Genomic DNA, 8,336 nt, shown 5'->3' with positions numbered 1-8,336 from the left:
GACGTCCCAGCTGAGGGAACACTCGGGGTCTGGGCCTTGGAGTGCATCTGCTGTATTTAAGGAGCACACGGGCTCAGTGTGGTCAGAGTGGTTCATGGGGAGGGGAGAGGTCCGTGGGGACAGTGAGGAAAAGAAGGCAGCTCCTGGAAGTCTGGGGATGGGGCCCGCTGAGGCCTTTAGCTCTTATTCCTGATGCAACATGGAGATGCGGTGTGGTCCAGAGTGAAGGGGTGGCTAGCTTGGCTTCACACGAGGAGGAGTTCATACTGGGAGCGAGGGTAGAAGCCCCCAATTCAGAAGCTATTGCAGCAATCGGGGGATGGGGGACGGGGCTGGGGGCAGAGGTGGAGGCCGAGGGGGGCATAGGGAAGGGAGAGCCCAGAAGACTGGATTGTGGGGAATGGGAGAGAGACTCACAGGCTCTAAGAACAGGGGCTGGAGGGGTGGAGTTGCACCAGATGAGAGGGAATCTGTCAGTAAGACCCACCCCGAGGAGCTCCTTGTGTGGGATATCCAAGTGGAGACACTGAGCAGGCAGGTGGATAAGTCTGGGCTCAGAAAAGTGGCCTGGATGCAAAATATGAATTTAGGGGTCATGGCGCATGGATGGCATGATCGGTAGTTTTACATGTCCCCTTGGCTACCCTACAGGACCCAGATATTTCATCCAACACTCACAAGCTATTGCTATGAAGGTATTTGGTAGGGACACCTGGGTGACTCAGTCAGTTAAGTGTCTGATGGTTGATCTCAGCTCAAGTCTTGGTCCCAGAGTTGAGAGTTCAAGCCCTTCATTGGGCTCATGCTGAGCATGAAGCCTACTTTAAAAAAAAGAAAGAAAGAAAGAAAGCATTTTGTAGATAAGCTTAGATGTAGATGTGGTCAAATCGATTAACCTTAAGTGAAGGAAGTTACCTTGATACCACAGTGGGTGGGACTTGTCTGATCAGTTGAAGGCCTTACGAGCAGAAACTGAGGTTTTTCAGAGAAGTAACTCTGCTTCAAGACTGCAGCATCAATTCCTGCTTGGAGGTCAATTGATTTTTTTTTCTTTTTTTTTTTTTTTTTGGTAAGAAGAGACAACTAACAGCAGGTTTCAACATTGATGGCAATGAGCGCATAGAAAGGGTGAGGTTGATGATACAAGAGAGGAAGGTGGCCTTGCTGGATCAGGGCTCCAGAGGGATGTAGATTGGCCTTTATCTCTGCTGGAGCAGTGCCCTTGAGTGGGTCAGAGGGGTGTAGCACACAAGAATGTCAGCCTTTGATGGAAATGTGGATTTATCTCCGGTAGTAGTTGTCAAATTTGCAAGTGCATCCGAATTCACCCAAAGACTTGTTAAAACACAGAGTTCTGGGCTCCACCCTAGAGGTTTTAGGCCTGTGATGTGACTGGTGAATTTGAATTTCTTCCAAGTTCTCAAGGGACCCTGATGCTGCTGGTCCAGGACCACAGTCTGAGAACCACTGATCGACAGTGAGTAGATGGAAGGCAGAATGTGTGAACACAGCTACTTGACGGGAGAGCGGTGTGGTGGGGACAGTTTCCCAGTTAAGCAGAAAGCCAGGCAACTGGCTGAAAAGGGGGAGAAAAGACTGTGGATGATTGAGGCGAGAGGAAAAGCTGGGGAAATAGCCATCGGGGAGAAATGGGAAAGAGAGCAAACCAGGGTTGATATATAACATGCTTGACGTCACTACGGCCCACTGGAGTTTGTCCATCGTGAATTTCAGGTGAGATGAGGCAACGTGCTGTGGTTTTCGCCCAGCTACGTTAAGTTGGCAGAGGGCTGGGTTTCACAGTAGTGGTGTTGCCGAGCAAGTGTGACAAAGCGTGACGGCAAGACAGTCGAGGATACGGGCAGAGAAAAATGGCAGCGAGGGCACAAGGAAAGGGAGCTGAGTAAGGCGGGGAGAGAAGGGAGTCGGGAAGGGCGGAGGGAGGGCAGGTGGGGCGGAAGCTGGTGGGAGGGAAGGGTTCAGGGAGCCGAGCCGGAGGCCCTGGGCCGGATGCACTGTCTGCAAATGTTAAAACTGCCCAGAATGGAACAGAGGTGAGTGGTTTGGCTGAGTGACATGGACTTTGGCAGGAAACTGCTGGAAATGACAGGGGAGTGGGCAGCCTCCTGTCAGTAGGTAATACAACTGGTGGCATGAGATTCCAAGTCGGGAGGCTGTAGGAACGGGAGAGGGGTTGGGCCCAACAACACACAGCAGATATATAGAGACGGTGCCGGGGACGGGGACAGGTTGGGAGAGTCCAGGCACGTCCCTCTGGGCATAGGACATCTACGCAGAGTTCTGGGCACAGCAAGAAGCCGGCCCCAGGAAGATCGCAGGTGGACATCCGGACCCAGAGAGGGACAGGCTCCAAGGGCGGGTGCGCTGGTGTGTGTGGGAAACACAGGAAGTGTGGACAGCTTGCTGGGAGGGTCATGAGCCAGGCGGGCCCCGCAGCAGACACAGTCAGATGGTCGGAGACCTTCGGAGACCATCGGAGAGAAAATAGTGAGCTTTGAGTATGAAAAGATTGGGATGCCTTCCAGAAACTTCCATGCATTTGTGGGGTAGGCAGTGGGATATAGTCAAAGAAGCTGGGGAGCAGCTGGAGCTGGAGAGGCAGATTGAGGCATCCTCCTCCTCCCCACTACCCCACCACATCCCACCCCCACCCCACCCCTGTGCAGGTGGTCTTTAGACTGGTGCGGGGGAGTGGGTAGAGGTGCAGGGGAGAGAGACGTGGGCTGGGCTTAAGTAGCACCAACCTGAGGGTCAACAAGGGGGATTTCAGTAAACACGCTAAGGAGGAGAGGTACCTGGGTGGCTCAGTCAGTTAAGTGTCCAACTTTGGCTCAGGTCATGATTTCACCTTTTGTGGGTTCAAGCCCTGCATCGGACTCTGTGCTGACAGCCAGCTCAGAGCCTGGAGACTGTTTCAGGTTCTATGTCTCCCTTTCTGACCCACCTCTGTTCATGCTGTCTCTCTCTCTCTCTCTCTCTCTCTCTCTCTCTCAGAAATAAATTTTTTTAAAAAATTAAAAAAAAAAAGACACTAAGGAGGGGCAGCCAGAAGGTGGGAGGAAACCAGGAGAGGGTTGTGTGAACTCCTGGCTGGCATTGCCTCTCTGGCTGTCTCCTGACTCTGGGAACAGATAGCAAGGACCACTGATCTGAGTCTACCCTCCGGATCAATGTTTGCACAGACAGAAGGGCAGCCCAGGCTCTTCCAGATGAAAGCATCAACCACAATGTCCAAGATCTAACCCACCTGGGGAATGGCACCCCGATTTTGTATCTAGCTGCCAGCTGTGTTATAAACACACCACAGGCTGAAGGATGGATACTGATCCTTGGTCATAGTCTAACTAGGGGTCATGAGACCCATCCAACCAAGGTGAACCCTGAGATCCTTTGGGGGATTTAGACCAGCCCTAACCAGATCTGCCTGAAAAAAAAAATCCTACATCATGGGCGACCTCCTAGCTTCTTTCTACATCTTTGTTTTGTTTCCCATGAGGAAACCCCCCACGAGGAGGGCCTGAGGTCTGCTTTCATCTTGATCCTCAGCCAGCGTCAAATTTTCAAAAATACTCTAGACCATTCTTTCCTACATGTTTTGGCTTCACATAGAAGCTGATTTTGAATTTAAAGTAAGCATTTGTAAACCTTTATTTAACATCTTTTTGCATTCAAAATATTAAACTCCTTTATAGTCGAGATTATCTAAGTTTGTTGAAGGTTTCCACTGACACATTTAAATATTCCATTATGTTGCTTTTCTGGACAGATGATAATGATTTACTCCAAAAATACATGACAGGTCTTTGCCTTTTGTGCTGTATTCCTGTATGAAGCTCAACTGTTTTATTTGGAAATGACGAGGAACCTGAAAGGGCAGGTCGCATTCTGGCTATGAATAGCTCAGCCCTGTGTAATCACAGAACAAGAAATACATTCAGATAAAATATTAATAGAACAAAAAGAAAACATTTCTCATTGCCTTGGACCACCTATATGTGCATTTGACACACTGATGCTTTTGTCTTAGGGTAACCTAGTCTCTGTCTTTGTGGGACATGAAACCACAGTTTTAATAATATGCTCTAAATTTATTACAGAGGCACTGATGTGATAGTTTCCTATTAAATCAGGTCTTGGATCAGTTATTCTTGTGTTAGGTCTTCTATTATTTTCATCTCCATGTGTCTTGTTTCTGCTACTTCCATGAAGCATCCCTTCAATGTTCCCCATACCTGGCATCCATCAAAGGAAAGGAAGCATCTTTCCAAATGGAGAGGGCACTACAGATCAGTGGTGTGGATGTGATATTCCCATGCTGGGGGAGAAGTTGCCCATCTGGAATGGGCTATTTTCGTTTTGACTGATCACTGACTACTTCCATTGTAAGGATTTAAATTTGGCTGGAGTTTATGCATACCTACTTCATGCTAGAGTTGTATTTGGCACTTAACATATGTTATTTTAATTGAATTATTCCATTTAATTTCATCCCAACCCAGGGGGTCATATATTCTTGTCTGAGATTCAGAAAAGAGAAATGCACTTGTGTCTGTCAATTCAGGAATACGTGATAGTGGCAGTCCCGCTCAGTATTGTTCAAAGCCTGGTGATGGGGACTTCATTTGTGCTTTATTTACATAATTAAATACGATTATTATTATAAAAGGTATTGGAGACAAATTTTGATGGCACATAGAGTAGAGTTAAAGTAGTATTTTTGCCACTGAGAGGCAAACACTACTAACTCATTTATGTATTGGCTACCAGGCTTTTCTAGGTATGCGTGCATGCGTGCGTGTGTGTGTGTGTGTGTGTGTGTGTGTAATTATTTTAACATATTTGGATTTGGGTTCATACCATTAACAAATTTCATATCCTACTTTTTAATCACTTGATATTATATTGTGTACATGTTTTCATGTTGTTAAATTTTTCCAAAGCATGGCTTTTATAGGTAACCTAGTGGCTGTATTGTGATTTACTTATTATTTCCCTTGCTGGTGGCTCTTCAGGTGCTTGACAGTTCTTTTTTTTTTTTATTTTAGAAAGGTTCCATAAGCAAATCTATGCATAAACCTCTGGCTCCTTCTCCAGGCCTGGTTTCTTTTCTTTTTTTTTTTTAAATACAATTTATTGTCAAGTTGGCTAACATACATTGTATACAGTGTGCTCTTGACTTTGAGGGTAGATTCCCATGATTCACTGCTTACATACAACACCCAGTGCTCATCCCCATAAGAACCCTCTTCCATGCCCATCAGTCATCTTCTCTTCCCTTCCTGTGCCTCATCAACCCTCAGTTCCTTCTCTGTATTTAAGAGTCTCTTATGGTTTGCTTCCCTCTCTGTTTGAAACTATTTTTTCCCCTTCCCTTCTCCCGTGGTCTTCTGTTATATTTCTCAAATTCCACATATGAGTGAGAATGTATGGTATCTGTCTTTCTCTGCTTGACTTATTTCACTTAGCATAATATCTTCCAGTTCCACCCACATTGCTGCAAATAGCAAGATTTCATTCTTTCTCTTTGCTGTGTAGTATTCCATTGTATATATCAACCACATCTTCTTATCCATTCATCAGTTGATGGGAATTTGGGCTCTTTCCATAATTTGGCTATTGTTGAAAGTGCTGCTATAAACATTGTGGTTCATGTGTCCCTACGAATCAGCACTCTCGTATACTTTGGATAAATACCTACCAGTACTATTGCTGGGTCACAGGGTAGTTCTATTTTTAATTTTTTAAGGAACCCTTCACACTGTTTTCCAGAGAGGCTGCACCAGTTTGCATTCCCACCAACAGTGCAAGAGGTTTCCTGTTTCTCCACATCCTAGCGAGCATCTGTTGTTTCCCGAGTTGTTAATTTTGGTCACTCTGACAGGTATGAGGTGGTATCTCAGTGTGGTTTTGATTTGTATTTCCCTGATGATGAATGACATTGAGCATCTTGTCCAGGCGTGGTTTCTAAAACTGGGATTACTGGATCCCGTGCCATCCGCGCTTGTTTGGTACATATAGAGAAACTGTTTATCATGCAAGACGCTTCTCTGAATTAGGACAGAGTGGGTGTGCATGATCTGGTGTTTTCCCGTCTTCTTGGAGGTTGATGATGTTTGGATGTGTGTTTATACGTGTAGGAGACATATGTGTTAGTGAACAGTGCTAATTCTTCTCAGATTTGCCTTTTTCTTAGCAGAACTCGTTCCTAGACCCAAGTCATGAGCTGATTGTAAGTTGTAGTTTTTTGGAAGTGCAAATTTCATCTTCAGAGGTGGCCTTTACAATATTTTAGTAAGATGTTGGAAACAGCTCAAAAATGCCAGCCAGAAATTATTTTAATCTAAAAAAACCCCAGTCCTAACCAGGGCACTTTAATCTGGAGGATACTTTCAAAGGTGATCTTTGAAGCTTCATTAGAACTAAGTCTTTTCCTTAAAAAGCAAAGAAAAATGATGTGACAAACATGAGAAGTAAGTTCTGTAGGGGACACAGAAGGGCTTGCCACACGGATACACTTTTGTCAAGATTCTAGGTACATAAATGATTTATAATCCTCCTGGAGTTAGGGAAAAATATGATGAATTTTTCATTTAATTTTCCAAAACTTAACTTTGCCTCCTGTAGATTCTCTATCATCCATCTGTTCCCAAGGCCCCTTGTTATCCTTCCTGTCTGACTGGTTAAACACATAACCTTTTAATTTATTTTTGAATAGCGTCCCTAAAGGAAATCTAGGGAGGATAAAGGCCAGGAGGTCATTTCAATTTTCTCTTCAATCTTTTGTGCTTTCTCTTTCATCCTCCCTAAATTGTAAAGTAATTAGATTCCTGCATTATTTTGCTTTTTGAACTTCTACAAACATGCGCTTTTATTTTCCATATTGTTTTACTAGCTATGCAATGCTCCTCTAGATGGGTTAGGAGCGCACAGCAATTCATTTGAAAATGGTCTGTTTTATGTTTATTTCCTTCTTCTTTTTTCCTCGCGGAGTCTAATGCCTCATTGCTGTGGGTTTCCTGGCTTTAATTGCTTGCGGTCTGCTGGGGTTCGCGGTACTTTGCTCTTCCCTGTGCTTTCCTTTGTTCTGACTCTTGCTTTTGCTTCTCTTCCTGCTCTGCCCCTTGGCAGAGAGCAGGTTTTCAGATGTTGCAGCACATCTGGTCCATTTCTAGACAATAACTTCCGATTGTTTGTTTTCTCTTCTAGGTTTTCGTTGGGATTCATGGAGTCACAGAATGAATGCTGGCGTTGCCATTTTCCCTCATCCATGATACTTCTCACACCACTTCTTTGTGACTTTCTTGATTCTAGTTCTTCAGTTTATTTTTAAATCCTACGAAACATACTCTTCAAAGGTTAAGCTTAAGCAAGGTTTTGATATAGGCGTTATTTAGGGAGAGCAAAGTGAAATTCAGACGTCCATGTCAGTGACCACCTTCTGGTTTTACACGTTCATATATTCTCTCTATGATTTAGTTATGTATAAAAAAGCTTCCTGGGATGTCGTCTTTTGTTATCTTGGTGTGCATTTGTACAAGAGTGTTCCATTGAGATGAGGCAATAGGAAATGTATTTTTTTTTTCTTTCTTTTGGATAGGAATTCCCCGGAGAGAATTCTGTTTCCAATTCAGACAAAGCTTCTCATCCCCGAGGAAATATTTCCGCAGTAAGGTTAGGGACAAGGAACTCTCACAAATTGCAAAGCATTCCCCATTACCAGAAGGGTGTTTTTTGAAAGAGGTCCTCTTCCCAAGTGCTGTGAGGTTTGTCACTCTCTCCTTCATGGATTCCAACAAGTAGGTGTCAAGCCTATATTTGTGAGCAGCTTTTGTGTTATCTTTTAAAAATGAGGAATGAAAGGGGGAAAATTCAGATCATTGCAAACCTTTCACACAGAAACCCATTTGGGAAAAATGAAAGTTTTCAGGACAACTTCCCAGTTCAGTGTTGTGATGTACTCAGACGCTCACCCACAGAGTCACACAAATGGTGTCTTTGTTCTGGTTGGGAACTGATGCATCACCAGCAATACATTTTACCTTGAAATGCTGTAAAATCTAGTATTCTTTTCCCCTGTGAACCTGGTGATATAAACCAGGTTTTAGTAATTTTAATAATTCAAGATTGGGGTCCTCTTGAAATATATAAAAGGTGCAATATCCTGTTTTATGCCTTGAGAGGCAGAAATTCCTGTGAATAAGTGTTTTGTCTCTTAGGGTTCTTTGGTCTGGGGGCCTGTGTAGGTGGGTGGGAGGACAGTGAACAGAGTGTTGGATAGGCTGACGACCCACTGTGGGCAGGTTCAGCCTGCTCTG

The sequence above is a fragment of the Hyaena hyaena genome, unplaced genomic scaffold (assembly GCF_003009895.1).
Source record: "Hyaena hyaena isolate Hyena2069 unplaced genomic scaffold, ASM300989v1 scaffold_526, whole genome shotgun sequence".
Taxonomy (NCBI): Eukaryota; Metazoa; Chordata; class Mammalia; order Carnivora; family Hyaenidae; genus Hyaena; species Hyaena hyaena.
This window is presented reverse-complemented; position numbering follows the sequence as displayed.